Here is a 25,386-nt window from a genome sequence, read left to right as displayed (position 1 = left end):
AGCACAGGACAGGAAGTGGCCATGGGCCTGGCAGTGTGAGGACACCAACCCTCACACATGGCCAGGGCTTGGTTGCGGCTCCCCAGCTTAGGGGAGGGCCAGGATCTGAGAGGGAAAAAGACTAGAAACAGCTCCCGGGGTGGGCACGAGGCGGTATGAACACAGGTGACGTCTAGTTAAAATGAATTGCACGCATGCAGCCATTCTCCATCCATCCAACAAATAATCAGAGAGCCAACTACGGCCAGGGCCGCAGCAACACATTAAGACATGGGGCAGCCCTCACAGAGCCTACAGACGGGAAGGAAAGCGAGGCTTCAAGCTAATCCTCAGACCACAATGAAAAGTTCTGTGACATGTGCTCGGAAGGCGGGGGTCCCATCAGAGCCTGAGCAGGGAGGTGAGGGGCGGCTGCCTGAAGAACAGGGAGCCGGGGCTCAGGCCTGACGGATAAGCAGGAGGAAAGAGGCCACAAGGAGAGGGCAGTAAAGGAACCGTGTGGAGGACACCACTCAGCGTGAGGGCCCAAGAGTGAGGACCACGGAGGGTGGAGCAAAGACCAGACCAGCCGGCAGGCGCAGGAGGAGGGCAGAGGTGGAAAGGCTGGTGGGGCCCCGGAGTCGGAGCTTTATCTTGAGAGCAGTGGGAAACTACAGGCCAAGGCCGGCACTAGGGGGGAGAGCAGTGGCGGCCCAGACTGAGATTCAGCAGACAATGGTGACAGATGGGATGACGAAGTAAGGGACAGCGTGCTGTCAATGACGTTCAGGCTTGTGGCCCATGCAACTGGACCAGCAGAGGCCAGCACTGGCGTCTGCCCTGGTGCCCTGAGACGTCAGGGGCCATTACGCCCCTGGAGCACTTCCTGCTCTGGCTCTTTCTGCAGGCAGGACAGGGTGGACAGCGCGCTGGGTGCCCATCCTGGGGGAACGCTATGAGAGCAGAGGAGCAGGGCAGCCTGCCCACCCTCAGCGAAGTGCCTCCCGAGTTTGAGTTCAGCCCAGTCCTGCCCTCGGGTACGCAGCTCGCCAGGGCGCCAGTGCCATATACACTTGTTCAGGCTCTGCTCCCACAGCTGAGGGGTCCCCCTCACAAGCTTGAGGCTGGAGGCATTTCCCCTGAACACCCCACTCCTTACGCTTCCTGCCACCTGGCTCTGACTATGAATATGACCACACAGAGGGAACCTTAACCCGGGCGGACAAGATCTGAGAGCTGATGCAAAGCCACACGGGAAGGGATGGCGCTCAGGCAGAGGAGGTCTCTGCCTGCTGGTCACCCCCGCCCCCTTCCTGATTTCTAGTCATTCCACAGAGCTCATCACACTTAGAACACGCTCCCTTCTGCCGGCCGGCCTGCCTCATCTCCCGTGCTGCCCTGGCTTATCACCCTCCGCACTTTCTCCCTCAACAGCCCAGCGTGTCCTGTCTCAGCACCCACACCCTCAGGCCTCCCCTTGCTTGGGCATGGCCCCCAACCCCGATCTCTGCGTGGCTGGCTCTCTCCTGTCTGGTTCCTGCCTCAAACGTGGCTCCTCTGACCTGCCTGCTGGATCTCAGGTCCCCCAGCCCCTCTCCATCACATTTTTCTGCTGTGTTTTCCTCTTCACACTTTCTAGAATCTAACCCTTTGTCAGCGTGTTTACTATCCCTGCCAGGGTGTGGTTCCCAGGGTCCGTCTACTTCCCTGCTGTGTCCCCAGCACCCAGCAAAGGGCCTGTAGGCGGCAGGAGCCCACCAAGTCCCTGCTGCCTGAGGAGGAGCCAGGTCTGAGCACAGCCTGTGCTCCTGACTCCTGGCCTGGCTCTTCCCACAATCCACGGGCCGCGTGCCCGACCCAAGCTCGAGCCAGCACTGCTCTCCTGCAGCAACCAGCACATACCGGCCTTTACTGGCGCCTGACCACCATGCTGTGGGTGAGGCAGGGAAGAAGTGGGGCTTCTTCACTTCACTGAGGCAGAAACTATGGCGGGAAGGGGGAGCTGGGTGATTTGCCTGAGGGGGCATATCAGGTAGCAGAGCCAGAACCGTGACCACTTATCCAGGGAGGCCCTGCTGCCTCCGGAGCTCCCCAGCACCCACAAGCCTGCTCCTCTCACCTCCCAGCCCCACGCACCAGCTGCCCTGTGCGTCTGTGCGTGGGTGACTTATGTCCACCTCTGCAGAGTGCACTGCTGGAGGGAGGGAGCCCCTTCAAGGGGAGAGCACATAGGGCTATGCTCTCGGGGTGCAGCTAGGCACTCGCCGCTCTTCCCGGGCCAGAGCTCCCTGTGGGACCCACAGTCTGCAGCCTGGGCTGCGAGGGCGGCTCAGCCAGGTCCACAGCCCAGCTGTCAGCGAGAAGAAAAGGCAGGACGTGGGGACATGACTTCCCATCAGAGCTTCAGTATCTTCATCTGAAAACGAAGGGCTTGGCCATCCAGCCCCTTAGGATTCACAGTTTTATTGCCCTGAATGTATACTTTCCAAAGGGCTTCAATCTCTGCCTCAGGAAGGAACATAACACTATGAAGACTCAGAAATACTGACACCACCACCTCACAGCCACCCTGGGAGGTTGATGGGCAGGGTTGTAAGGACACCAACTTGTGAAGCCAGTCAGAAACAAGTTCAAAACCTAACCTCCCACTGACTTGCCCGTGACCGCGGGGTCTCTCTAAGCCTCGGCTCTTCTCCAGACAATGGAGGCAGGAACAGTCACTGCTTCCTGGGCTGCTGGGGCAGGGGTGCGGGGCTTGGGAAAGGGCCTGTCCTCCAGGTCCTCTCTCCCAGGGACCCTGATGTGCTCTCTGCCAGCTTCCTAGGAACGTGAGAACAAACACGATACCACGCAGGCTTCTTAGCGGAAGGGAAGCACTACGAACAGCCTCGGCAATAGCATGACTTCCCCTAAAGACAGAGCATCGCCGCCCCACGTGGCCTCCTCCAGATCCTCCCAGCTTCCCTCCTCCCCCCGGCTCCCACCTGCACAATCAGGGATCAGAGGAGAGCAGGCGGCACCGAGAGGCGTGCCCCCGCCCCGGTATCTCCCCGACCAGGGCAGAGGGCCAAGGCAGGGCCAGATGGTGAGGGGCTGGTTTCTAGACCTGTGGCCCACTCCCTACCTGCCCTTCTGCCCCCCTCTGCCTGGGGCCTCCTCTCAGCTCCTCTGGGCCTCGGGAGGACGCATGAGAGCACGTCTGGGAAGTGCTCAGAGCTCCTCAGAGAAAAAAGTCCCGAGGGACCCAAGGTGGGAACAATTATGAATAAACATGCTCACTTATTAGCACCTCAGTTTATTGTGGGGCAGGGCGGCAATGCATGGGGCTTGGCACTGGGCTTAGCCACTAATAGGGTAGATAAGTCGCAACCTCTTGGAGCCCCAACTCCTGTGAAGGGGATAAATGACACCTGAGGACGCTGGTTAAAGCACGACACAAATCAGAGTTTCCTTACCTGTACATGGGGACTGCGAGGGCACCAGCCTCACTGCGTCATTGTGAGGAATGACAGCTGAGAGCTTAGCAGGGGCTCATCACTGCTGCTGGGGAGGAGAGCTGTGGGGCCACAGGCCTGAGGACGGGGCTGGTTGCAACACTGCGCAGGCTTGCAGACTCCCTGTCTGTCCCCAGGCCGGAACCCGCCCCTGAGCAGCAGGAGACAGCGCTGTGGGGACTGGTGGCCACAGTGACTCGAACAAGTTCCAGCCCTCAGGAGACCAGCCGGCTCCTTCTTCCCGTCTGTCCTGCTCCCGGCTCAGGTGGTGGCGGGACCTGGGCTCCCCACCGCCAGGAGCCAGAGGCCACCTCACCGGTCCAGGTTGCTTCCCCAGCACATGGCCAGCTCCCCAAGGGCCAGCATGGGAGTGACCAGGCAAGCCCTGCAGCCGCACACACTGGGAAGGCTGCTCCAAGCCTGAACGACAACGCCCTCCAGGCTGCCCTCTGTTTACAGGGCTCTTTGCCCATGGAGGGCATAGCACCACCACTTGGTGACATTCCGCTCATCCTTGCAGCTTGTTTGACAGGTACCAAGTGGTGGAGAGACCATGAAACAGAGCAGTGGGTTTGCTAAAGAACACACAGTGCAAAACAGGGTGGCCCCCTTGAAGGAGATTCTTCACCCTGACAGGACCAGAGCTACTCGGAGAGACTGGCCACAGGGGGGCTGCAGGGAGGGAGGCGCCGGCTTCTCCTTGAGGTTCCAGCTGTGGGGGAGAAAGGGCTCCCTCTTCCCTGAGACTCCAGGCTGACCTGTGTACCTAACCAGTTCCCATCGGCCCTGAGGACCAGGGCCGTGGCCTCAAGGAGCCACCAGCACATTCCCTGGTCAGTGACTGCCCACGCAGCAGAGAGCTATCAGACCAGGGAGAGGACGCTGGAAGGCCATTCTCAGGAGGGCAGGTAGAGGGGCCAGAGAAGAAATGGTCAAGTTCCTCGGGCTGATTCTTCTGAAAACGGGGGCAGGGCAGGGCAGGACTGGTTGACAGGCAAGGTCTCCTTGCTGGGAGGGAGGGTCGGGGCCATGGGCAGGTCCAGGAAAGGAACGGGCAGAAGTGCCTGTGCAGGACGCTCCTGGCTTGGGCCATGTGCTCCCCATTCCCTGGCCACACAGAAGGCCCATCGATGCTGCCCCTCGCCCCCACTCCCCAGGGTCAGTGCCCAATACCAGGGCTCTGGGGACTCTCCTGCTCCTTGCCAACCATCCAACTGCTGCTGCCACTGCTGCCCTGGCACGCCAGGCATGCCAGGCCCAGCACTGCAAAGTCACATGCTCTGCGCGGGCGAGGCTGGGCACTGCTGGGGCAGCACTGGGGACCGCAGGGTGTGGCACTGATGGGCAGTGCAGCCCTCCTCAGCTATGCGGAAAAGCTGGAAGCCCAGAAGCAGCAGACCATCTGCCCACCCCCCTCGCCCAGAAGCAGCGGACCACCTGCCCACCCCCCTCGCCCAGCCCCACCCCCCTTCCTGAAGGGCAGGTCCTTGGGCAAACAGTGAGCCAGGTGCAAGCAGAACAGCAAACTGGGAAAAGCAAACACTGTGGGCCACCACTCTGCCGGGCCACTGCCCTACAGGACGGCACTCAACTACTCAGGGTAGCGCTGGCTGCAGCTGCCGCTGGGACCCCCAGGGTGAATGACTTGGGCTTCCTCCCATCCCAGAGGAGCCGGACTGCGAGAAGGGAGAGGCAGCAACAGGGGAGAATGGGCAGGGACAAGTCCTCAGGGAGCTGGGCTTCGGAGGCTTGGGGGCCACCCCGCCACCCTGAAATGAGCTGTTCTAGGGGACAGGGGACATAACCCAGCAGGAGGCATGCTGGCTGCAGAGGTCAGGCCAACCTGGGCCTGAAGCCTCTGCTTGGGCCACGTCCTGGCTGGGTGACTGAACAAGTCTCGGGACCTTGGGGCCAGGGCTGCCCAGGTGCACAGCCCTGTGAGCGTTAGACGGGACGAGGCCTTTGTGGGAACACTCAGCGCAGGTTGCCACAGACGACGGTCTCAACACATGGATGCTCTGCCCAGTGCCGCACGGATGTGGCTGGAGCCAGGGCAGGTCACGGAAGAGGGGCAGCACAGTGGCAATCCGGACACCACACCCTCCGAGGGCACGCCCACTCAGCTGCTCTGTGGTCTCTGGCCTCGGCCCTGGGGGACACTTCAGACCTGTGGCTGCACCAGCAGGGGCTGCTTGGGCCCCAAACTCAAGGCAGCCATGAGCAGGGCCCCAGAATGCCCCCAGCTGCGAAAGGCCTGTGCCACCACGGGCCCCCAGCCAGAGCTTCTGCTTGAGGCTGACCCTTCTCTACAAGCCGCCAGGGGGGCGCTGCCTCCTCCTCGCAGACCCACCCTGGGGTTGAACAGCACAGGCTGATGAAGCAGCTCGGCCTTTATCTGCTCCACTGCTCACCACAGTCGAGTGCTCTGCAGGCTCAGAGCTCCACATGCCTCAGTGCCTTTGCACAGGCTGTTCTCTTTGCACAGAAAGCCTTTCCAACCTTTCTCTCCTGGGAACTCCTCAGCCTTCCAGGGCTCAGCCTAAACACCACCTCCTCTGTGAAGCCTCCAGAAGCCTGTCAACCCCGAGGCAGACCAGATCAGTGTCCCTTCATTCCTGCCCAGGGTATCCTGGTTCCCCACTAGGCTGGGAGCTCCTGGTGGGCAGGGCTGCACCCTCTGCCCGTGTCCTTGGCAGCCAGTACAGCGTCTGGTGCCCAGCAGCTGCTCAAGAAAAGTCAAACCAGGCTCTGGGACCAGCTCCCTTGCTCCTCTGAGATCAGGCTGCTGCCGGCGCATTTGGCCAAAGAGACTCAGACGTGCGGGAACCGGGCAGGACTGAGCTTCCCGGACCAGGCAGGTGGGGATCGAGGTCTCCTCTCCTTCACAAACTGTTCACAACCTGAGCACCAGGCTCCACCATTCATAGGCAGCTTTGGGGGCTTGCCGCTGCCTCCCCATCTCCCAAAGCAGAAACCAAAGTTAACAGGAGGGGTGAGCAAAGGGAAGGGAAGTGCAACCGGAACTGCAGGGAGAACGGGAGTTGTGGCTGCCATCTGCTGTGAACAAGATGTTAGAGAACACGTACTCCTCAGCGCTGAGGTCTCCCAGCCAACTCATGCAGGGTGGGCCGCCCCTCTGCAGATGGGAGCCGGCGGCTCAGCCAAACCTCAGAGGTGTCAGAGCCCCTCCTGCCCACCCAGACTCTCCGTGCCCCGCTCTGACCTCCCGCCTCTCAGGCAGGCCTAGCATCAGGAGGCCAACTTAGGAGCTACAGGGCCTCTTCCAGGGAGCCCCCTGCAGGCTCTGGGAAGCCAGCTCCACAATATTGATGACAGTATCTCAAACACAATGATAATAACGGTAACCAAATACCTGCCAGAGGCCCTGTATTGGGAACTCCTGGCCGTTGTCTCCCTCTACCCCATCAGCCCGGGGAGGAGGGTGGGGAAAATGGAGAGTCTAAGAGGGGACCCCTGCTTTGCCTCTCACTGCAGAGGCAGCTGGCCACCCCTCGGCCCATCAGGCGAAGGTCCTGGGGCCTTCCTTTGTTCTCTAAAGCTGGGGGCTTAATAAACAAGAGGATAACATCCAGGTGGGAAGGAACCTTCTGGGCCCCGAGTCACACATGCTCATTTTAGGGTAGAAGGTAAAAGCCAAGAACGCAGAGACCTGCCCCCGGCCACACGGAGGTAGCAGCAGGCTGGGAGCAGAACCCGGAACCCTGGCCCCAAGCCTGGCTCCCGGGACCTCCAAGGCTCCTATGCAGGGCTGTCCTCTGTCCTTTAAACACAGCTGCCCCTGGAGGGCTGGGTGTGCTGGCCCTGCCGTGAGGGCCACTCCCTCCCCCCACTCCATGCCAGTTCATGCTGCCAGCTCAGGCTGCTGCCAGTTAGCCTCAGGGCTCCCGATCGCAGCAGTGGGCCAAGCTGAGAGCCTGGTAGGGAGATCCCTGCCCTCTTGGCTGTGCCCCCAACCCTGTCACTTAGAAGGCTGGGCCCATGGGTCACATTCCTTCCCCAGCTGCCCTGCCCTGCTCATAGTGGGACCAGTGTGGCCAACGGACCAGACGTGCACTCATCAGAGACACTGGATGCCCCACGGCACCCGGCCAACAGAAACTGCTGCACGTCTTACCAGGCCAGGAGGGTCGGCAGGGGGCTAAGGAGTTTGCCCGCCAAGATCAAGCTGTGCCAGGGTCCTAAATGTCACCCCTGAACTTCAGCCCTGGCAGTCTGGACGCCAGGGGCTGCCAGTCCCTGCTATTCCAGCCTGGAGAAGTCGGGGGACAACTCGTCCTCCCATTGGCAGCAGGAAGGCAGGGGCTCTGGGGCAATCACCCAGAGCTGTACCACCAGCCCCCACCCCAGCTCACCCCACGCGCCTCTGCTGTTGCCGCCTCCACAGGCCTGCTCAAGAGCACACTCCACATTTCTGTCTGCTGATCCGCCCCCAGCACCCCCATACACCATAACTGGGACACCTCTGCCCTGCTGCCTGCTCAGCTGAGGGCAGCATGAGTGCTGGGGCCTGGAGGGCCCAAGACATGCTCCAGGCCCCCACACTGCACACAGACGTATATGCATTCTTCAGGGGGAGAGCCTACAGGCCTCCCTTTCTCCAGGGGTCCTTGGCCCCTGGCTGGGTCACTGTGTTGGCCCCACTTCCTGCCTCTCAGTCCCCCACTGGGTCGCCCTGTCTGTGGATCAGGGAATCAATGGCTTCTCTGTTCTCTAGAGGGAAGGCATTTCGCCTTGGGTGGGGGAGGGGACCTTTCAGGGAGGCAGGGTGCAGCCCTGCTGTGCTCAGGACCCTTTGGGAAGTGGATGTGCTGTGCTGGACGGCGAGCTGGGGTCAAGGCGGGGGAGAGATGAGAGCTCCGCGGGGACCTGTCCACAGCCGGCCTGGATCCCCTCAGCTCCTTTCCGTGTTCCTGTGACTCTCTCCATGTGAGCTGCTATTGCCACCCAGACACCTTCACAGACAACTCCTGCCTCGGCTGAGCCACAGCCAGGCCGGGGTGAGTCAGCCAGGGGAATCCCTGCACCGGCACCCACCACTGGGTGACAGTTCCGCTGACACCTACGGGAGTGGGGCGCCCAGCCCCTCCCAGCACAGGGTGAGAGGAACACCCAGGCTCCCCGACACCCATTTCCTGCTCTCGAGAGGGAAGCCTGGTGAGGGTGTGGGAGGAGCCCCTAGGAGAACCTGCGGGCTGGGCCTGAGCCCTGCTTCGTGGCCTCTTTGGGCCTCTGGTCCCTTATCCTTGTCAGTGGGGGAGGAGCTGGGAGAATGTTGCAAGGGCCCTGCCAGCTCCTGCCTGGTGCCTGTCACCCCAGCCATTGGGTGTCCTGCTTCCCAAGGCCTCAGTACCCCTAGGGCCTCATGGGGGGGCTGTGGGACCCCTGACCTCTGTCTCTGCCCAGGAACCTCCACTATATGCTGCTCTGGACCCCAGGAAGGGCTGGGTCAAGGTCCTCCCAGGGAGGAGAGAAGGGGGGTAAAGAGGAAAGCTAGGAGAGGATAGGCCTGAAAGCTAGAAAGGGGGACAGAAAGGACAGGCACAAAGGCTGCTCCCAGCAGGACATCCTGTCCCTCGAGAAACCCAGCCAGGTCCCCACAAACCCGCCAGACCGGTTAGCGGCCACTTCATTGCTGCTGGCTGGCTGAGGGTGCAGGGGAGGGGGCTTGCGAGAACCTGCCTGTGGCAGCTGCCAGCTGGTCCATCTCATGGGACATTCCAGCCAGTGCCACTGTTGAATGCCACCCACCCCATTACTCCATTCCCTTGCAGCCTGACTCCTGCCCAGGTAGGGCAACCTTCTCAGTGTGGGTGAGGAGAGTGAGGGAAGGGTGATGTTGTGAGCACGCCCCACCCACCGCCTCAGGCGAGCTCCAAGATGGGGGTGGGGGAAGAGCAGACCCGGGTTTGGAAGTTCCAGCTGAGGCTTCAGACGTGCCCAACGGGGCCTCAAGGAGGTCTTAGGCCCTTATAAACTTGACGGTGCAGAATAGCGATGAAACCCACGCTCGGGCCAGCGAGTACAGAGCTACGATGCTGGGGACCCATAGCAGTGACAGCTGCTCAGCCGGAGGAGACAGAGAAGGCTTTCTGGAGGGTACGGACAGCTGAGCAGGAGTTCACCACCAGCAGAAAGCGGGGAAAGCAAGGCTCACTCACTTGCTCTTTTTCTTTCTTTTTTTTTCTTTCCCCTGTCTTCCACCTCCCTCCCCCACGCCCACTCCAGTTCAAGGCATTGTTTCTCAGTCTAGTTGTGTAGAACACAGCTCCCTGGCCCATGCTGGTGTTATGAGCCTTGCGCTCCCCACGGCTGAGGCAGTCACTCGTCAGTCGTCAGTCGGTCGCTCACAGCAGCTCACGCCTGCTGCCGGTCACTCACGCTGGCTGCCGGCCACTCACGGTGGCACACAGCAGCCTGCGTCAGCACACAGTAGCCCATCACAGCACACAGCTCATCCCAACCTCCGGCTGCTCACAGCAGCCCAGCTCCAGGGAGAGCCATTGTTCACAATCTTAGCTGTAGAGGGTGCAGCGCACGGGCCCATGTGGGAATCGAACCGGTGACCTCGGCATTAGGAGCACGGTGCTCCAACAGCCTGAGCCACTGCACCGGCCCTCACTCGCTCTTTTCCTCTCTCTCCTCTCACTCCTACACAAAAGCCTCTCAGAACCCTGGGTGCAAACGCACCTTGCACAGGGGCCTGCCCCCCTCACCTCTGCTGTCACGGAGGTCTGTGCTAAGCACCATCACTACCTCCCAGCTCCTGTCTCTAGGTTGCTCGCAAAGCTGGTTTCTGTGGACTCCGTGGGCCAGGGAAAACACACTCGTGAGTGGACAGAGGGCTGTCAGGCTGCTTTTCTGGCATCACAAGCAGACACATGTGTGGTGTTACCTGGGCAGGTCTCCAGAGCCCCTCCATAGGCAAGGGAGACGGAAGCTCAAGTTCAGGTTGCCTCAGCCCCCAGCTTTGATCTCCCCCTCTCCATGGTTCAGGCAGGAAAGTTGGTGCTGGGAGAGATCCAGAAACCCATCTATTTCTTTGAAAGAAGACTGAAAAGACGTGACCACACAAATCCCATGGGCTTACGGAAATGGCTCTAAAACAAATGGCTGCAATGGATTTCTCCCAGCCTACTTCCGCAATGAGCCACTCATCGGAAAAACGCAGCTCCGAGGGCTGGAGACTCAGGATGGCTGGGGCCTGATGCACACGGGGTCTCGGCCACACAGCCGGGCACGGAGCACGGGGATAAGGCAGCTCCAGGCAGAAGAGGAAAAGACCGGGGACCACAGGCAGGCAGAGCTCACAGGAGGCCAGTATCAGACCAAGCAGCCTCTGCTATTGGTGGCCTACTCTCCTCTCCCTGCACCGGGGTCTCCCTTCCTCCTGCTCCTCCTTCGCCCTGGCCTGGAGGGCCTTGCCCCGGCAGCTGCTTCTGTACACACTCTCCTTGGGCAGCTGGAACAGACAGGTGGGGTCTTCTTGGACAGCACATACAGCTGAGAAAACCAGGCAAAGGGACAAAACGGGAAGGTATGTGACTCCCCAGCGACTAGAGGTGGAAGGGTCCAGGGGAATCAGAGTTCAAGCCTCCCTGACTCCCTGAATCTAAGAGATGAAGAGCCTAAGCCCAGAGAGGTACACTGATATGCCAAGGTCACACAGCTATGGGCCCCTGCTCTGTCCTTGGCCGTATCCAAGCCTCCTTCATTCAGCCATGACTTCCTGAGCACCTCTTACATGCCTAGACTCTGGAACTTAGGTTTAGGCGCCTCGGTGACACCCTGATGACAACTGGAGTCTGCCCCAGAGCCTTGCAAGCTGGGCGGGGGGCTTCGCATGCCTCTGCTCTCTCCTGCCTACTCTTTCCTCTTGTGCAAAGTGGAGGAGGTTGGTACCCTCGCCATCGCCAGGGAAGACTCAAAGCAGAGAGGAAGTGGGGGAACCAGTGTGGAACTCTCTCCCACTTCCCCTGGGGGGCTGGGGAACAACAGGCAGAGCCCGGAGGTGAGGGGGAGGGTGGTGAAGGTCACCCCAGCACGCAGGTCGAGTGAGAGGATCCTGGGAGTCAGGGCCTGCCCTGCACCTGTGACCTGAGAACCCTGGCCCAGACATGTTCACCTGTGCCTACTTCTTTCTTCTTATTACAAAATGCATGTTCTCTATAGAAAATAGAAACCAAAAAAAAACACACAAACAAACAAACAAAAAAAAAAAACAAGAGAAAAGGAAAGAAAACGGAAAACGCCTGTGATCCATCTAGGAAAATTATTAACTATCAACATCTGTCTAGTCTTTTCCTTCTGTCCAAATATGGGAGTGTTCTTCACCTACCGCTCTATTTCACGGAGCTCGAGAAAGTAAACATTTCTCTTCATTAAACATTTTTTCCAGCCCAATCTTCCCTCATTATTGGAGAGAATAGCCCACGTGCGTGGTGTACGTGAGTTTATTCGAATGGTTCCCCACTGGTGGCCATTAGGCTATTTCCCTCTTCTCACCGAGAAAATCCCGGCAACTGGGGGGTCCCCAGATAGACCTTGAAGGAGCTCGGAGCTCCGGATGCCCATCGAGCACTGGCTTTCCCCCATAGAGGCAAAGCTTTATGCACGGGGGGGTGGGGAGGGCGCTCAGCTCTCAGGCAGTGATGACTCCCAGTGGCTTACACTTAAATAGGCAGTTAGGAGACGGAAAATGCAGATTCCTAGGCACCACCCACAAATTCTGGATGCGTTGGACTGAGAGGGCCCAGGACCCGACATTCTGAGCGAGCCCCACCCGGGCCAACCCCAGGAAATCCTGACGCTGGGGATACACTCAGAAAAGCCTTGCCCCAGAGGTCAACCCCCAGCAGGCCTTCTCCTACCTGAGTGAGCAGAAGCAGGGCCTCAGAGCTGGTTCTGCTGCAGATTCCTGGGTTCCACTCCCAGAGACTCTGCTTTGGAGTGGGAAGGAGGAGACACTGAGATTCTACGTATCTAACCCGTTCTCAGGTGACACTGCTGGTTCATGGGGCATACTCTGGAGTGCTACACTAAAGCCATGTGGACACCGTGGGCAGGTGTGGGCAGGTGCAGCTGATGGGCACGTTACCAGGACAGACAATCACAGCCAGCACTTAGTAAGTACTTCCTATGGCTCAGATGCTATGCCCTGGCCACCTGAGGGGTGGCCTGTGAGCCAGGTCACCAGGAGCTGATCTGGATTCCCCTGCAGCCCGCACGGGAACCTGTAAGGGCAAGTTCCCGGGTGCTCTGTCTCCCCGTTAAGGAAGCACGATGCTGAGCCCTCAATGCCCGTCCTCCCATGTCACGCTCCCAGCACGCCTCAGAGGCAGGTCAATGAGCCCTCTGATTACACAGGTGGAAAGTGCAGCTGAGAGGTTAAAGGACCTGGTTAAGGTCTCGCAAGTGCCAGCAGGAGCTGTCACAGGAAGCCAGCTGGACGGGCTCAGAGGCCCCCATCACAACACCTTCTGTGGTTTCCCAGTCACTCCCTGAAATCACTCCTCCAGGTGGGCTCTGAGATGCGACCTCAGAAACAGGGAGGCCAAGGCTCTGATGCTCTCCTGGGAAATGGGGGACCGGAACCTACCCTGCTTGCGGTGTCCACGCCTGTGCTCTTTCCCTCCTGGCCCTGTCGTCTGCTGCTCGGAGCCAGAGCACAGGGCCTGGGTGGGGATCCCGCCTCCAAAGCCTGCAGGCTCTGCAGACACAGTTGGGGGGCAGGAAGTGGGAACTGGAGCAGAGGAACCAGGAGCTCAGTTTGGTCTGAGGACATTCTTTTTTCGCAGCCAGACTCAGTTCTGTGTGCCTTTTGAAAGGAAGCAGAGAATAGCTGTGCTCAGCCCAACAAGGCCGGCCTCTTTCAACCTTCCAGTTGCTGCCATTTGCAATTACAACTTCAGAGGGCTCCTATAATTTATACATCCCAGGATGCACTGCTCCAGCTGCTTTATGATGGGAGTTCATTACTCCATTATGGTTAAACTTTTATAAAGTACTGAGCAGATGGTGGGCTGAGTGCCCGGCTTAGTTACCGCTGCCGGAAGCCTGCTGAATGGGGTTCACCTGGGGAAGGGAGGGGGTCAGGCTCTCTAAAGGGGCCAAGAAATGGAGAAGGCGGCTCCAGAGAACAGGCTCTCCATTAGCCGTCTATTAAACTACACTGTAGAGCAGGCTGCCAGCAAGCACTGCAATCTGCAAGAGCTCAACACTACTGGCGGGGGCCCGTGGGGTGAGAAGAACAATCCAGTGTGCGCTTGAAACCTGCCTGCGAGGTGCAGGGTCTGAGGAGGTGGCCATAAGCCACAGACGGACCTACACATAGGGAATGACAGATTTCCTAGGGGGCGTGGGGGGGCTGATCCTCTCAGCAACAGGTGGTCAAAGGGGGCCTTCCTTCTGTAGGAACCTCTTCTTCCGTGGCTTGCAGGGTCCCCAAGGTGGGAGAACAAGAAGGAATACCCCCAGAGCAGGGGCCAGACAGATGGGGTCCTGAGATCGGCCTGCCAGCTGCAAATATGTGACCTCTAGCAGGTTCCTTCAGATCTCCAATGAAGCTGAGGTCCTGACCTGTCCCTCTGCTGTAAAACACAAATGCGTCCTTCCTAGAGGCGGGTGGACATTGCCCTGAGCACAGCCTCGAGCCAGGTGAGTGGCCACTGAATGGCCACTGTCACTATCCTTCGCGTGAAATCAGTTACTACACATACAGCCCATAGAAGGTGCCTGCAGGGAGGACGCACTGGCAAGTATTCGCTATTGTCGCTGTTGTTACATTGTAAACTGTCTGTTGCATGTCAGTCACTAACCCGGAACTCCCTGAGGACCAGGTGGTAACTTCTCTCTTGTTATTCCTAGTTCCAGGCACTAAGTTTAGCACCCAGTCCATGCTGGATGCACTCCCCGAGAACAAGACAAGTGGACGGGAGACCACAAGCGGCAAGACAATTGTATTCTCTGCTGCTCAGTCTGGCCCCAGTCTGAGGGAAGGTGTCAGAGAAAGACCAAGTTCTTTTCAAAGGTATGAAACCAAAACAACCTCTTAAGAAAAATTCCTTGACATCCAAAGAGGAAAGAGACTCCACATGTGTCTGTTTTTTCTGGCTCTGGGACACTGGGGTTGACTCTGGCCTTCTCTTCTGCATGTCCCTGGAACCGAGCAGGACGTGCTGTGATTGGGACCTCAAGCCTCAGTTGGGGCTTTGTGGACTGCACAGGTTGGGTTCCCCAAGGCCTCCAGCCAGGCCCCCCTTGGAAGCGCTGGCTCGCCCAAGCGTTTCTATAGTCCCCGGAGACGCTGTCCTGACCAACAGCCTCCTAGGGTACAGAGGACACGACAGGAGTGTCTCTGGATTTGTCCAGGGTGCCAGTGTTCCTGGCGGTGACAAGTCCTGACCCCCCTCTGGTGATGCATAGTCTGACTCACGGTCAAGGGGAGCTGGAGGGGCCTGGAGGGGCCGAGGGGCTGCTGCCTGGCACGAGAGGGTCAGAGCAGCTCTGAGGAAAGACAGTGGCTTCCCCCAAAGGCCTCAGGGCAGGAAAAGGTAGACAAAGAAAAGGCAGCCGGATGGAAGAGGTGCCAAAGGGAAGGAAACCAAAGTAGGACAGGAACCGAAAGGAGCTGGGGGGCTGGGGGCCAGCCTCAGAGAGGTGGGGTGGGACAGGATAAGACGCCAGAGGGACAGTGCGACAGGAGTGAAGGAAGCCAGGGGTCAGCCTGCCCACAGCCTGGCTAGGAGGGGGCACAGCCTCAGGAAAGGGAGCGTCCTCTTAGTTTAGCACCTGCCTGGGGCTGAAAGAAAACTGTCCAGAGAAATAAGCCCGGTAATGAACAACAAAATAGCAGGTAACATTTACTGAGAACCTGTGTTGTTCTCGGCACGGAGCGGAACTTCCAAGGTGGTGTCTCACGTGCTCCCAACAGCAGCCTAGTGTGCCATATTCCACTAGATGCCCCATTTTAGAGATGAGGAAACTGAGGCTCCGAGAGGTTAAGTGACTTGCCCAAGTAGTAGTGGACGCCAAGGAAGCTCCGTCTTTACGTTCTACTCCATGTGTGCACGCCTGTGCTATGCGGAATTTAAAGAGAGAGAGAATGAATCAGGGATCGAGTGTGGCATGGTCTTGGAGACAGGCAGTCCTGAGTGGGCGATGTGGGCAGGTGCTGACTGCAGGTAGCGCACTGGGGATTGACACCGCAAAGGCCGGGACAGCCCCCACCCCACCAGCCACTGGGCCTAGGGCTGCCCAGAAACGGCAGCGGGACAGCTGTCCCAGGGCAGTGTAGGAGCTGGATGAAGTGGGAGTTGGCTAAAGGGCGAGCCGGGGGAGTCTGATGTAATCCCCGCCTGCAGGAGGCGGAAACTTGGGAAGTGAAACAAAACGTCCCAGCAGCCGGGCCACAGATTTCCAACAGCAATGCCACGCATACCTCACCCCAACCCACATTCTGAGGCCTCTGCCCTCTTCTTCAGGGCCCTGGGGGCACCCTGGCAGCACGTGTCATGCTCCCCGCGCCCAGCCCCGCGAGGAAACGTGCTCGGAGTAAAGCTAATGAGAAAGCAGAGAATTCCTAGCCAACGCCCTGGGAACCCTGCCATGGAGAGGCTGACAGTCTCCCCGCTTTCCGGAACAACAGACGCAGGGCTCACCTCTTCACCAGGCTTTCTATGTATTTTGAGGGATGAGGGGAGGTCCCAGCGGCTGCTTGGTGAACTATCTTTCCTCAGCTAACACAGCCTGAATTGACCCAGTTAGGCTGTCCAGGCTGTGGGAGGTGAGAGGGGTGGGGCCCAGAACCCCAGAAGCCCCTTGCCCGTCCACACACCCCAAGGCCCAGGGCAGCAGGGATAGCCTCCAAGGACCCAGACACGGATTCGCCAACCAGGACACCAGACTGGGGCCTGGCACCCACTCTAGGAATCTCTTGCCCAGCTCTTCGTCCAACAGGGTCTTCAAGCAAGTCCTCGCCAGCTGGCAAACCACGGAATTCACTAGGCCGTCGGGCAGTGCAGAGGGTGGGTACAGGTGCCCAGGCCTGGGTGTATGTGCCTGGCCTTAAGCATTCCTGGCCTTCATGCCAGCTCTTGAATCGCATACACAAGCAATTCTAACCCTCAATTAGCACACCTTTGAGTATGGGTATAGTCAGGGAAGAAGAGAAAAGAAATACCACTGTTGCTCTTATACAAACGGGGCAACTGAGGCTCAGAAAGGCCTAGTGACTCGTCTGAAGTTGCCCAGCAGAGCCAGGGGCAGCATCCAGGCCGGGCTCCCTCCTATGCCTGCTGTCTCCCTACAAGGTTCATCCTGTGTGAGTGCGCACTCCTGGTCCCCACAGCAAAGGAGGGGGCCCAACGCAGGCTGACAGTTCAGGCCGGACAGGTGAAAGGGGATGAGCCAGCGGATAAACACACAGATATCTGATGAAAACTCAGGCCAAAGCGATGGAGAAAGAAGGGAATCACCGAAGAATCAGATAAGCGCCCTCATTCTCAAGGCCGCTGGGCTCCAAATCCTGGCCCTGCCACCTACTAGCTGAGTGCCTAGAGCACAATCCTAAACCCAATCTATAAAAGGGGATAACAGCGCCTGCCACTGGGGGTGGCTGTGAGGGTTCGATGGGCTGACACATGAAAAGCCCTTGGCACGGCACCGGGCATCTGTGCTCAGTAAGTGCTATTTTGCCGTGATTGTTAGTCTTCAGTGATGGATCAGGGAGGGGAAGAGGCCACCAACATTTAACAACACACACACTCTCAGGGGGCACCGGTGCTATGCCCCCTGATAATGTTAGATAGGACAGTCCTGGGGTTCCACGCAGCATGAAGAAAGGCGTCACGGGAGAGGTGGGCTGTGTGGTGCTGGGTGAAGCAGAGGTGGGACTTGGGTTGCAAGCAAAGGCTCCTGGTTTAAACCCCAGCTCCCGCCTACTTGCGGTGTCCTTGGGCAGGTAATTCAACCTTTCTGAGCCTCCTGTAAGACAGGGGTTGGAGGGATGGGGGAGCAGAGGGAGCGCCTGTTGCAAGGAGTAAATGAGATCCTGTATACACTGTGCGGAGGGGTTTAGCTCCTCTGCATTCACAAAATGGAAACTCTTGTTATTATTACTGTTATTTTGTGGCTGAGCAAAGCCTCTAGAGATAGACACCCTGGGGCCTTCCCAGGCCCCCAAACCTGAAAGGGTTTGACACATGCCAAGTGCAGGGCTCTGTCCTGGGGGGTGGGGATGGGGAGGGCCAGAGGCGCAGCCCCACACAGCTGACCCCACCGCGTGGCGTGGCGTGGCCTGCCCAGCAGGAGGAGCCACGTGCTGGGAGGTGCAGGGTGGAGCATAGAACGAAGGGGCATCAATAATAAATTAACCTCAAGTAAGTCCAGGAACATCAATCATAAATTAATTAAATGGCTCCAGGAGAGGCAACAACAAGGGGCCTCTTTGGGATGAATGCCTCACCTTACCCGGCCATGTGCCACCTTCCCCCCCCCCCGCCCCCCCGCCCCCCCGCCCCCCCCCCAGGCTCTGTGGTTGGGATCATTTCCAGGTGCTCTAGGAATTGGTCCTCAGGAGCAGCTCCCAAAACACAGGTGGAGACAAGCCCTCTTCCCCTGCCAGCCACCCCCAGCTCAGAGAACTTTCAAATGCTGGAAGGGTTTTGATGAAACTTCCCAGAATAGTAACCTCCTGGGCTGAACTCAGGCAGGCGAAATTTCAAGGGGTAATTTGGTGAGGAAATGATCAAACGCCTGGAATAAGTGTTAGGAACACTGGACCCCCTCGGTGGGTCCTCGGGGATGAGAACAGCCTCGCAGGCAGCGTGAACAGCCTCACGGGGGATCCCTGAAAGCCTCCGCTCACATTCCTGGCCTGGAACCCAGAGTCAAAGCAGCTCAAAGTCAAGTGTGGGAAACGCATCCCAGGCTGGACTCCGAGGCCCTGCTCCAATTCCGGCCTCACCTCCAGGCCCTGTTGGTCTCTCCCTTTGCCTCCCCAGGGCAGCCACTTCAAGCCCTCCGCCCCTGGCACCTGCCCTAACCCCCAGATGGCCTCCCCACTGCTGTCCCCCTGTACCCTCTGGCACCTGCTGCCGGATGTCTCTCCCTGGGGGCGCCGGCCCCCACACTCTCACTCGGAACACTTCAGTGACTTGCCCATGTTCTCCACAGACCAAACCTTCAGCTCTGCAGCCGTGGCTCTCGGGAACCCAGCCCCAACTCCCTTTTTCAGCCTTAGCTTCCATTGCTTGCATTTTGTGCCCCTGTGCACCTGTGCGCCAGAGCACAAGCGGTCAGCGCCTCACCTCCCCAGACACATCCCCTGTGGCTGCCATTTCCTCTATAATCACCTGAATGGCCCAGGGCAAAGGCCAGCCCACCCAAGTCTCTCCTGACCTCCCTCATTCAAATCATTCAACCTCCTTTGACCTTTGGTGGCTCCACCTCTTGAAACGGCAGCACAGACCTTTATGTCCATCTTGCGTCTTCTCCATACATTTTGAACACCTTGATGGCAGAATCTACACCTTATCTGCTCTGGAGTGATCAACTCTTCATCACGTGCCTCACTGACACCAACCCTCTGTAGGTGCTCAAGAAATAACTATCCACTGAACCTGAGTGCAAACAGCTCCCAGGAGCCAAGATATTATTCTTGTGTATGATTCTGTTGACAGATATGCAAGATTCCGTCCATGCCAAGGGTAGGGTGGAGCTAACTTCTCCTTATCAAGAAAAAGGACACGACCTATTACATCTTCCCTGCGAATGTGCACAGATCATAATGTAACTGCCTTTCTATGGGAAAGATTTTGACTGCAAGAGCAACACTTGCTGAGTGTCTTGCTTTCACCACGATCTCTCCACTCACCAGGATTTATTAGCTCGTGGAATTCTTAAAACCACCTGGTGGGAGGTTTTACTGTCCCCATCTTACAGATGAGAAAACTGAGGTATCGAAAGGTACCAGGATTCAGATCTGGGTCTGACTCCAGAGTCCCAAATTGGAATGCCCATGGGCTATAATGCTATCTTCTGTCACCGGGGTGGGGGCGGGGGGGCCTGTCCCCAGCTGAATTCCAGGTGGGCTTGAGAAGGTGCGTGGAAGCAGGCATGTGTGAACACGCACGGGTGTTTTGAGAGCCACACCACCGGCCTGGGCTTCCTTCTAAGGAATACTGAGAAAGCAGAAAGGCTCCTCTTGTAAGAATCACAACAGGAGATGTTAAATCTGCCCTCCCACCCCTTCAGAGCTGGAAGGCGGCCTCCCCCTCTGCTCCCACTGTTCTCTCTGCTTCTCCGAGCCCAGGAACGCCCCGCTCCACACACCCACTGACACCAGGCCAGCCAGACACAGAAGCCCACAAGTTCCCACTCCACCAGGCACTCCACACCCCCTCAGCCCTCACTTCCCACAGAGACACTTATGGGCACACGCGGCTTCACACACGTGTACTCCCTGGGCAGCCCTGTGGCCGTGACAGCCCCAAACCCAGCTCATGTCAGCCATGATCTTGTGGAGGACTTGGGCATTCCTACCAAGTGGCCACATCGCTCCCCTCCACGTTGCCAGCTTCCTAGACCCCCTTCCTCAGCGGGCAAGAGGTCCCCCTGGGTCAGGTGGTTTCCTGGGTCTTCCTGGCCTACACACACACACTCCCCTGCCCTTTCCAGCCCAGCCAAAGTTGGTATCTCAAAGGAGAACAGAAAATCAAGATAAACAGTTTTGAGCCTTGCCCACTGGGGAAGTAACCACATCCTGCCATGTCCTGGGCTGGCGGTTCTAAAAGATTTATCTTCCTCTGACCACACGCTCATTGATATTTCCCCCAGCGCTACTTGCCTTGTCCACCAGAGTGTAATGTAAAGCTATTCCAGTAAGAAATTGAACTCAGGTGGAGCTCTGGGCCAAAAGGCGATTAAACCCTGAGGTGCCCGCTCTGGTCCCAGGAAGAAGGGCTGGGTGGAGGAGCGGCTTCTACCGACAGGCTGTGCCTTCAGCCGTGGCCGGCTCGTCTGGGGCTCTCAGCTCTGGTCCAGAAGCCTCTGTCCACAGATGCCCAATTCCCTGGCACCCCCGAAGCAGAGCAGTTGGGCACCGTGATTTATGAGTTGAGGAAGGAAAGGTTGCCAGGAGCTGAGTTAAGCAACTTTTGGAGAAACATGGACAAAGAAATAGGAATAGGATTGAGGACCAGGGTTGAAAAAAAAATCTCAGCTCAGAGCCACTTGCCCTTAACATCCACTCCTGTTAGGAGCCCCTGCGGCAGCTGAAATCTGCTCAAAATCAGCATCTGTGCACAACGACGGGCGGGAGTGCCCGGCTGGCCTCCCCACTGCCTCCAACCCCAAGGACTCGCGGACTCCGAAGAAAGCTCAGTTCTGCTTCTGGGTAACAGAGGCCAACGCCTCCTCTCTGATCTGCCCCAGCCGTCACCCAGCTCTGCTGTGCACAGTCCCAGCCTCCCCATCAGATGGCAAGGCGTGGCTGCAAAGGGCTCCTGGAGCCCAGCACTGTAAGGCTGAGCCACACATCAGAGCAAACAGGCGGAGGTGTGGAGGGTGACCCGAGGGGACACGAATGCTAAATATTCACAACAGGGAGGCCTGAAGCTTCCTCTTAAAGGGCTTGCACTTAGGAGGGCTTTCCAAGCCGGATTTGAAGTGCGGGCAACTCCTGGGGTGGCAGAAAAAGCACGGCAGGGAGTGTATGGGACAGGCCTCGGTTGCCCCTCCAATGGACCTGGAAAACAAACAGCCAAGGAAGCGCTTGCAATGCCAGGCAGTGTCCAGGTGGCAGCCACAGGGCAGGGCAAGTTCCATAGCATGGAAAGGTCAATTTACCAACCAGGGCCTGGCAGGGCCATGACCTCCTTCTACCCACGTGGTTTGACACTGCAGCCTGGACACAGGGCAAGAACTTTTTGCTTTGGGAGCAAGCTTTTAAAATGGGTCACTGGCTAAGGCAGACACTGACATGGAATGCTCGAGAATGGATTTGACAGAAACAGGCCTTCCAGGGCAAAGCCTCCTAGCTGTGCAGGTCTGTAATTTAGACTCTGCAGCCGGTTGTCAGGAGCTAGGCCCCCAGTGGCAGCAAGCACAGCAACTTGCAGTCACCCTCATGTTCCCCACCTGGAAGGTCCTGCAGATGGCAGTGGGCCCATGTTGGGAGAGATGCTCTGGGGAATTCATGCCACACCTGTCTGCACTCGAAGGGCCCCTTTGAGGGTGCCCACCACCCCTTCTCCTTGCCCACGTGTCTGAGGGCATCCCTTTGGTCGCCCAGTCCTCCTGCCATCCAGCCTCAGCCTCCCCTCACTGGACCACACGGCCTCAAGTCCACGCTGGTGGCTCTGACCCACTTTGCTTTCCTCAGGCCACAGCCTCAAAAACACCGATGTGACTGCTCCCCACCCCCATCCTCAGAACCCAGAGCCAAAGGAAATTCTCCAGAGAAAACACACACACTTCCAAGCCTCCCTCCCACACAGGTACTCCAGATGTGTCAGCCACAGACACCTTCCAGCCCCACGTGGACCTCAAGAGGCATGTCTGCAGCTGAGCAATGGGCCTCTTGCTCAGGCCACTCCTGCAGGACTCCATGGTCGCTGTGGCCACACTCGGGACCGTCCTCGGGAGACCTGGGACCTGGTTTCAGCTCAGCAGCTGACTCACACTGTCAACAGATCCCACTTTTCCCAACCAGGAGCCTTTACATTCAGGGCCTCTAATTCCCTATGACAGGCCCTCGACCTTCCGCTGTCTTCCTCCCTAATCACATTCCACGCCTCCATTTCCTCCCACCTCCCACCCTGGGCTCTTTACCTGATGAGAATCCCTGACCTTTGCACAGCCTTTCACTGTTTACAAAGGATTTCCATGTGCACCATCTCCTTTCACCCTCTCTGACCACCTTTTCACATGATTCTGAAAGGTAAAGTCACCTGCTCAAGGTTACACAGCCAAGATTAGAACTCAAGTTTTCTAGCTCCAAATGCACTGGACAACACTCCAGCTTTAAGGAACCTCAGCAGCGTCTCCAAGCACCCACCTTGGCATGAGCTGCCACCCGCCACCCTAGTGCCGCCACCCTCAACACTGTCTTTCTGAATTCCTAAAGGCCTCCCCCAGACCCAGCCCAAGCTCACCCCGTTGGTTCTTTCACCCCAATTCCACTTGCCCAAGAAATCCACAAAGATTTCCCGCACATCTTAAGATTTCTCTGGGGGTCTACAAATTGCCCCTTTACGAAGTACATGTGACTCTGAGTGAGACCCTCACCTAAAGCTTCCCAAAGGTCTGGTGGGAACAGATGCAGTCCTAGCACATTCCCGGTGGCTGCAGGCTCGTCTTTCAAGCATCGCCCAAGCGATCCTCTGGACCCAAAGGCTTCCGAGCATCAAAGAAGAGGGGCAACTCCCAGACACTCCGGGTGAACCATCAACCAAGGAGAAGGCTGGGCCAGTGACTACAGATAGATGGTGCACCATACCTATTCTCCCAGCCCGCGACCCCTCAGCCCTGCACATTTCTCATGACATGTTCAGAGATAGTGATCACCATTGAGAACCCCCCCTCCCTTCTTCCCTAAAGCTGGATTAATTCATGAGCCCAGGTCAATGCCGGTACCTGGACAGGTCTCTGCCTGAGCCACTCCCAGGGTCCTCATGGTGGGAGCATGTGCTGGTGTCTCTCGTTCATGTCCATTAGAAAGGACACCAACCTTCTCCCCATCTTCTGCCTTCCTCAGTCCAGTGCACCCAGCAGGCATAAAGGTGGGGCCGACAGAAGCAGTGCCCCTCAGCCTCACCAGAGCGGGAGGATGGTCAGACCTTCCCCATCCAGCAGGGTCTGAGGGCCATGGATTCTCCCCTCACAGGGCCAAGCAGCCCCCCCCGCACCGCGCTGCGCCAAGGCTGTTTCTTACAGCCAGGGCAGGAACTCCAGCCATGCTGAGGACACCAATTCTTCAAGCTCCGGGTGCCATCACTCCAGACCATGTCCAGGCCAGAACCATCCAACACCCTAGCAATGGCATCACTTCCTCACGCCCATGCCAGGGGCACCACCATGCGCCCATGAGCTGCTGGCACCGCCACCTCAGGACCAGTTCAAGTGCTGTGCCCACCACCTACCTGCACAGAGGGCTGCACCCGCCTCACACCTGGGCGGCCACCACCGCACCAAGGTGTCAGTGAGTCTTCTGACACCCGTGTCAGAAAAACCACGCTGCCTGAGCCAGACCCATGCTGCCCACGCCCGTGACATGGGTGTCACCATCACCACGCTGGTGCCAAGGGCTCCACGGAGCTCACACCTGCCACGGGCGCGCGTGGCAGCCGCACCTCCGCCCGCGGACCCGTCGGGCCGGCTACCGCGCGCACAGGACACTGCCCCGCGGGCCGCACCGCTCGCACAGCACCCGCGCCGGCGGCCCCCCTTACCTCCAGCCCGCCGCAAGGCTCGGCCCGCCGCCGCCGCCGCGGCCGCCACCTCCATCCTGGGCTCCCCAAGGCCCCAATTCACTAACGCCGCTTCCGCAGGGCGCCGGCGCCGGCGCGAAGGCCGCCTCCGCCCCCCGGGGGACGCTGCGTCCTTTACGTAAACCCCTCTCCGCCGCCAGCGGTGACCATGGCGACGATCGTGGGGTGGCAGCGCCCCCTAGTGCCAGGGAGGAGAGCGGCGCCGAGGCCGCAGCAAGCGGAGCCTTCCGCCCGCGCCGGCCCCGCGCGTGGGGGCGGTGGGCACTGGCTCCGGCAGCCGCCGGGGCTCGGTGGGAGGCCGAGAGAGGCAGGACGGGCCGCACTGCCTGCGGGGAAGGGAGGCTCCTCATTGCCCCTCCTTCAGGCCCCGTGTGACCAGGCTTAGCGTGGGAGAGGCAAAAAAGCAAGAAGAATCACCAGAGGACTGGTTCATTTGTGGGGAGGAAAGAGAGAGATGGGTTCCACCTTCCCGGGGTGACTGAGCGCTCCTTGAGGGATCTGAGCACCTGCGCTCCCCGCCCCATACCCCCACAGTGCCCAGCATCATGCCTGGCGTCCAAAGGAGCACTGGGTTAATTTTGGGTTCCTGGTAAGTGAAGAAAATCGCCCCTCCTATTCCGTTTTACACACGCTCATTCATTCAAGCTGTAGGTCACTGAACATACCTTTCCTGAGAGAGTACTGCTCCTGATCCGGGAGCCCTGCGGATTGTGCTTCCTGAGACAGTAGGTGGACGCGAAGACAAGCAGAACCCAGGCCCTGCCCTCATGGAGCTGTCTACGGGCACTAGACAATCACAGTACAGGGTGCTTGTGTGGGAGCTGAGCAGAGAGGGCTGTCAGAGCTCTCAGAATGGGGCACTTAATCATCTTAGCGATGACCCAGCTGGAGTAGAAATTCGTCAGAAGCGAAAAGGGGACAGCATGTTTCAGCTGGGAAAGTGCCTCTAAGATGTTCTTTGGGCCCTGTTGTCAACCCAGGAAAACAGTAGCGAGCAGCAGATCCCGGTGGCAAGTGAGAGCCGCAGTGGAGCACACGGAGCTGTAAGAGGCTGGGGTGGAGGCTCAGCCTGAGAGTTATCTGAACATTTGGGTTTAAAGTGAGACCCAGCCCAGGGTGCTCTTCCCCTCTGTGGAAGCAGGTAGGAGCTACTTCTGGAAGGAGTTCTGTATTACCTGTGGTTGTTTTGAACGGAAACTCCTGCTTAAGTTAAAAGAAAAGAAAGAAATTCGGGAGTGGGGATACAAATACTGGGTGGGATACCTCAGCGGATCCAAGGAAGCGTTGAACCCTCCCAGCCTCAGGGAGGGCAGGGATGGGGGGAGAGGTTTAAGGACTGACTGCAGCAAGACAGGTTAGGGACCTTCTTTTTAGATCATTGCACTTAATCAGAATCAAAAAGGCCA

General features: G+C 58.4%; 1 protein-coding gene across 5 annotated transcripts in view; it reads right to left on the bottom strand.

The window, feature by feature from the left end:
- DAGLA (diacylglycerol lipase alpha) overlaps positions 1-24,099 on the bottom strand; it is a 61,505-nt gene extending 37,406 nt beyond the window's left edge. The window contains exons 1-3 of one of the 5 annotated variants that reach the window (XM_019754065.3): positions 23,942-24,089; positions 13,090-13,308; positions 12,362-12,433 (exon numbers count right to left, since the gene is read on the bottom strand). The gene's annotated coding sequence lies outside the window, so the exon portion shown is untranslated. Of the gene's footprint in view, positions 1-3,434; positions 3,850-12,361; positions 12,434-13,089; positions 13,309-23,632; positions 23,831-23,941 lie in introns of those variants that run through there. The other 4 variants (XM_074336475.2, XM_019754062.3, XM_074336476.2 and 1 more) reach the window with 4 other exon arrangements.
- Between the last annotated feature and the right edge of the window lie 1,287 nt (positions 24,100-25,386).

This window comes from Rhinolophus sinicus, chromosome 14 (assembly GCF_057876585.1).
Source record: "Rhinolophus sinicus isolate RSI-liver-muscle chromosome 14, RSI-T2T, whole genome shotgun sequence".
Classification (NCBI taxonomy): Eukaryota; Metazoa; Chordata; class Mammalia; order Chiroptera; family Rhinolophidae; genus Rhinolophus; species Rhinolophus sinicus.
Note: the sequence above shows the minus strand (reverse complement) of the source record. Positions and strands in the feature narration are given on the sequence as shown.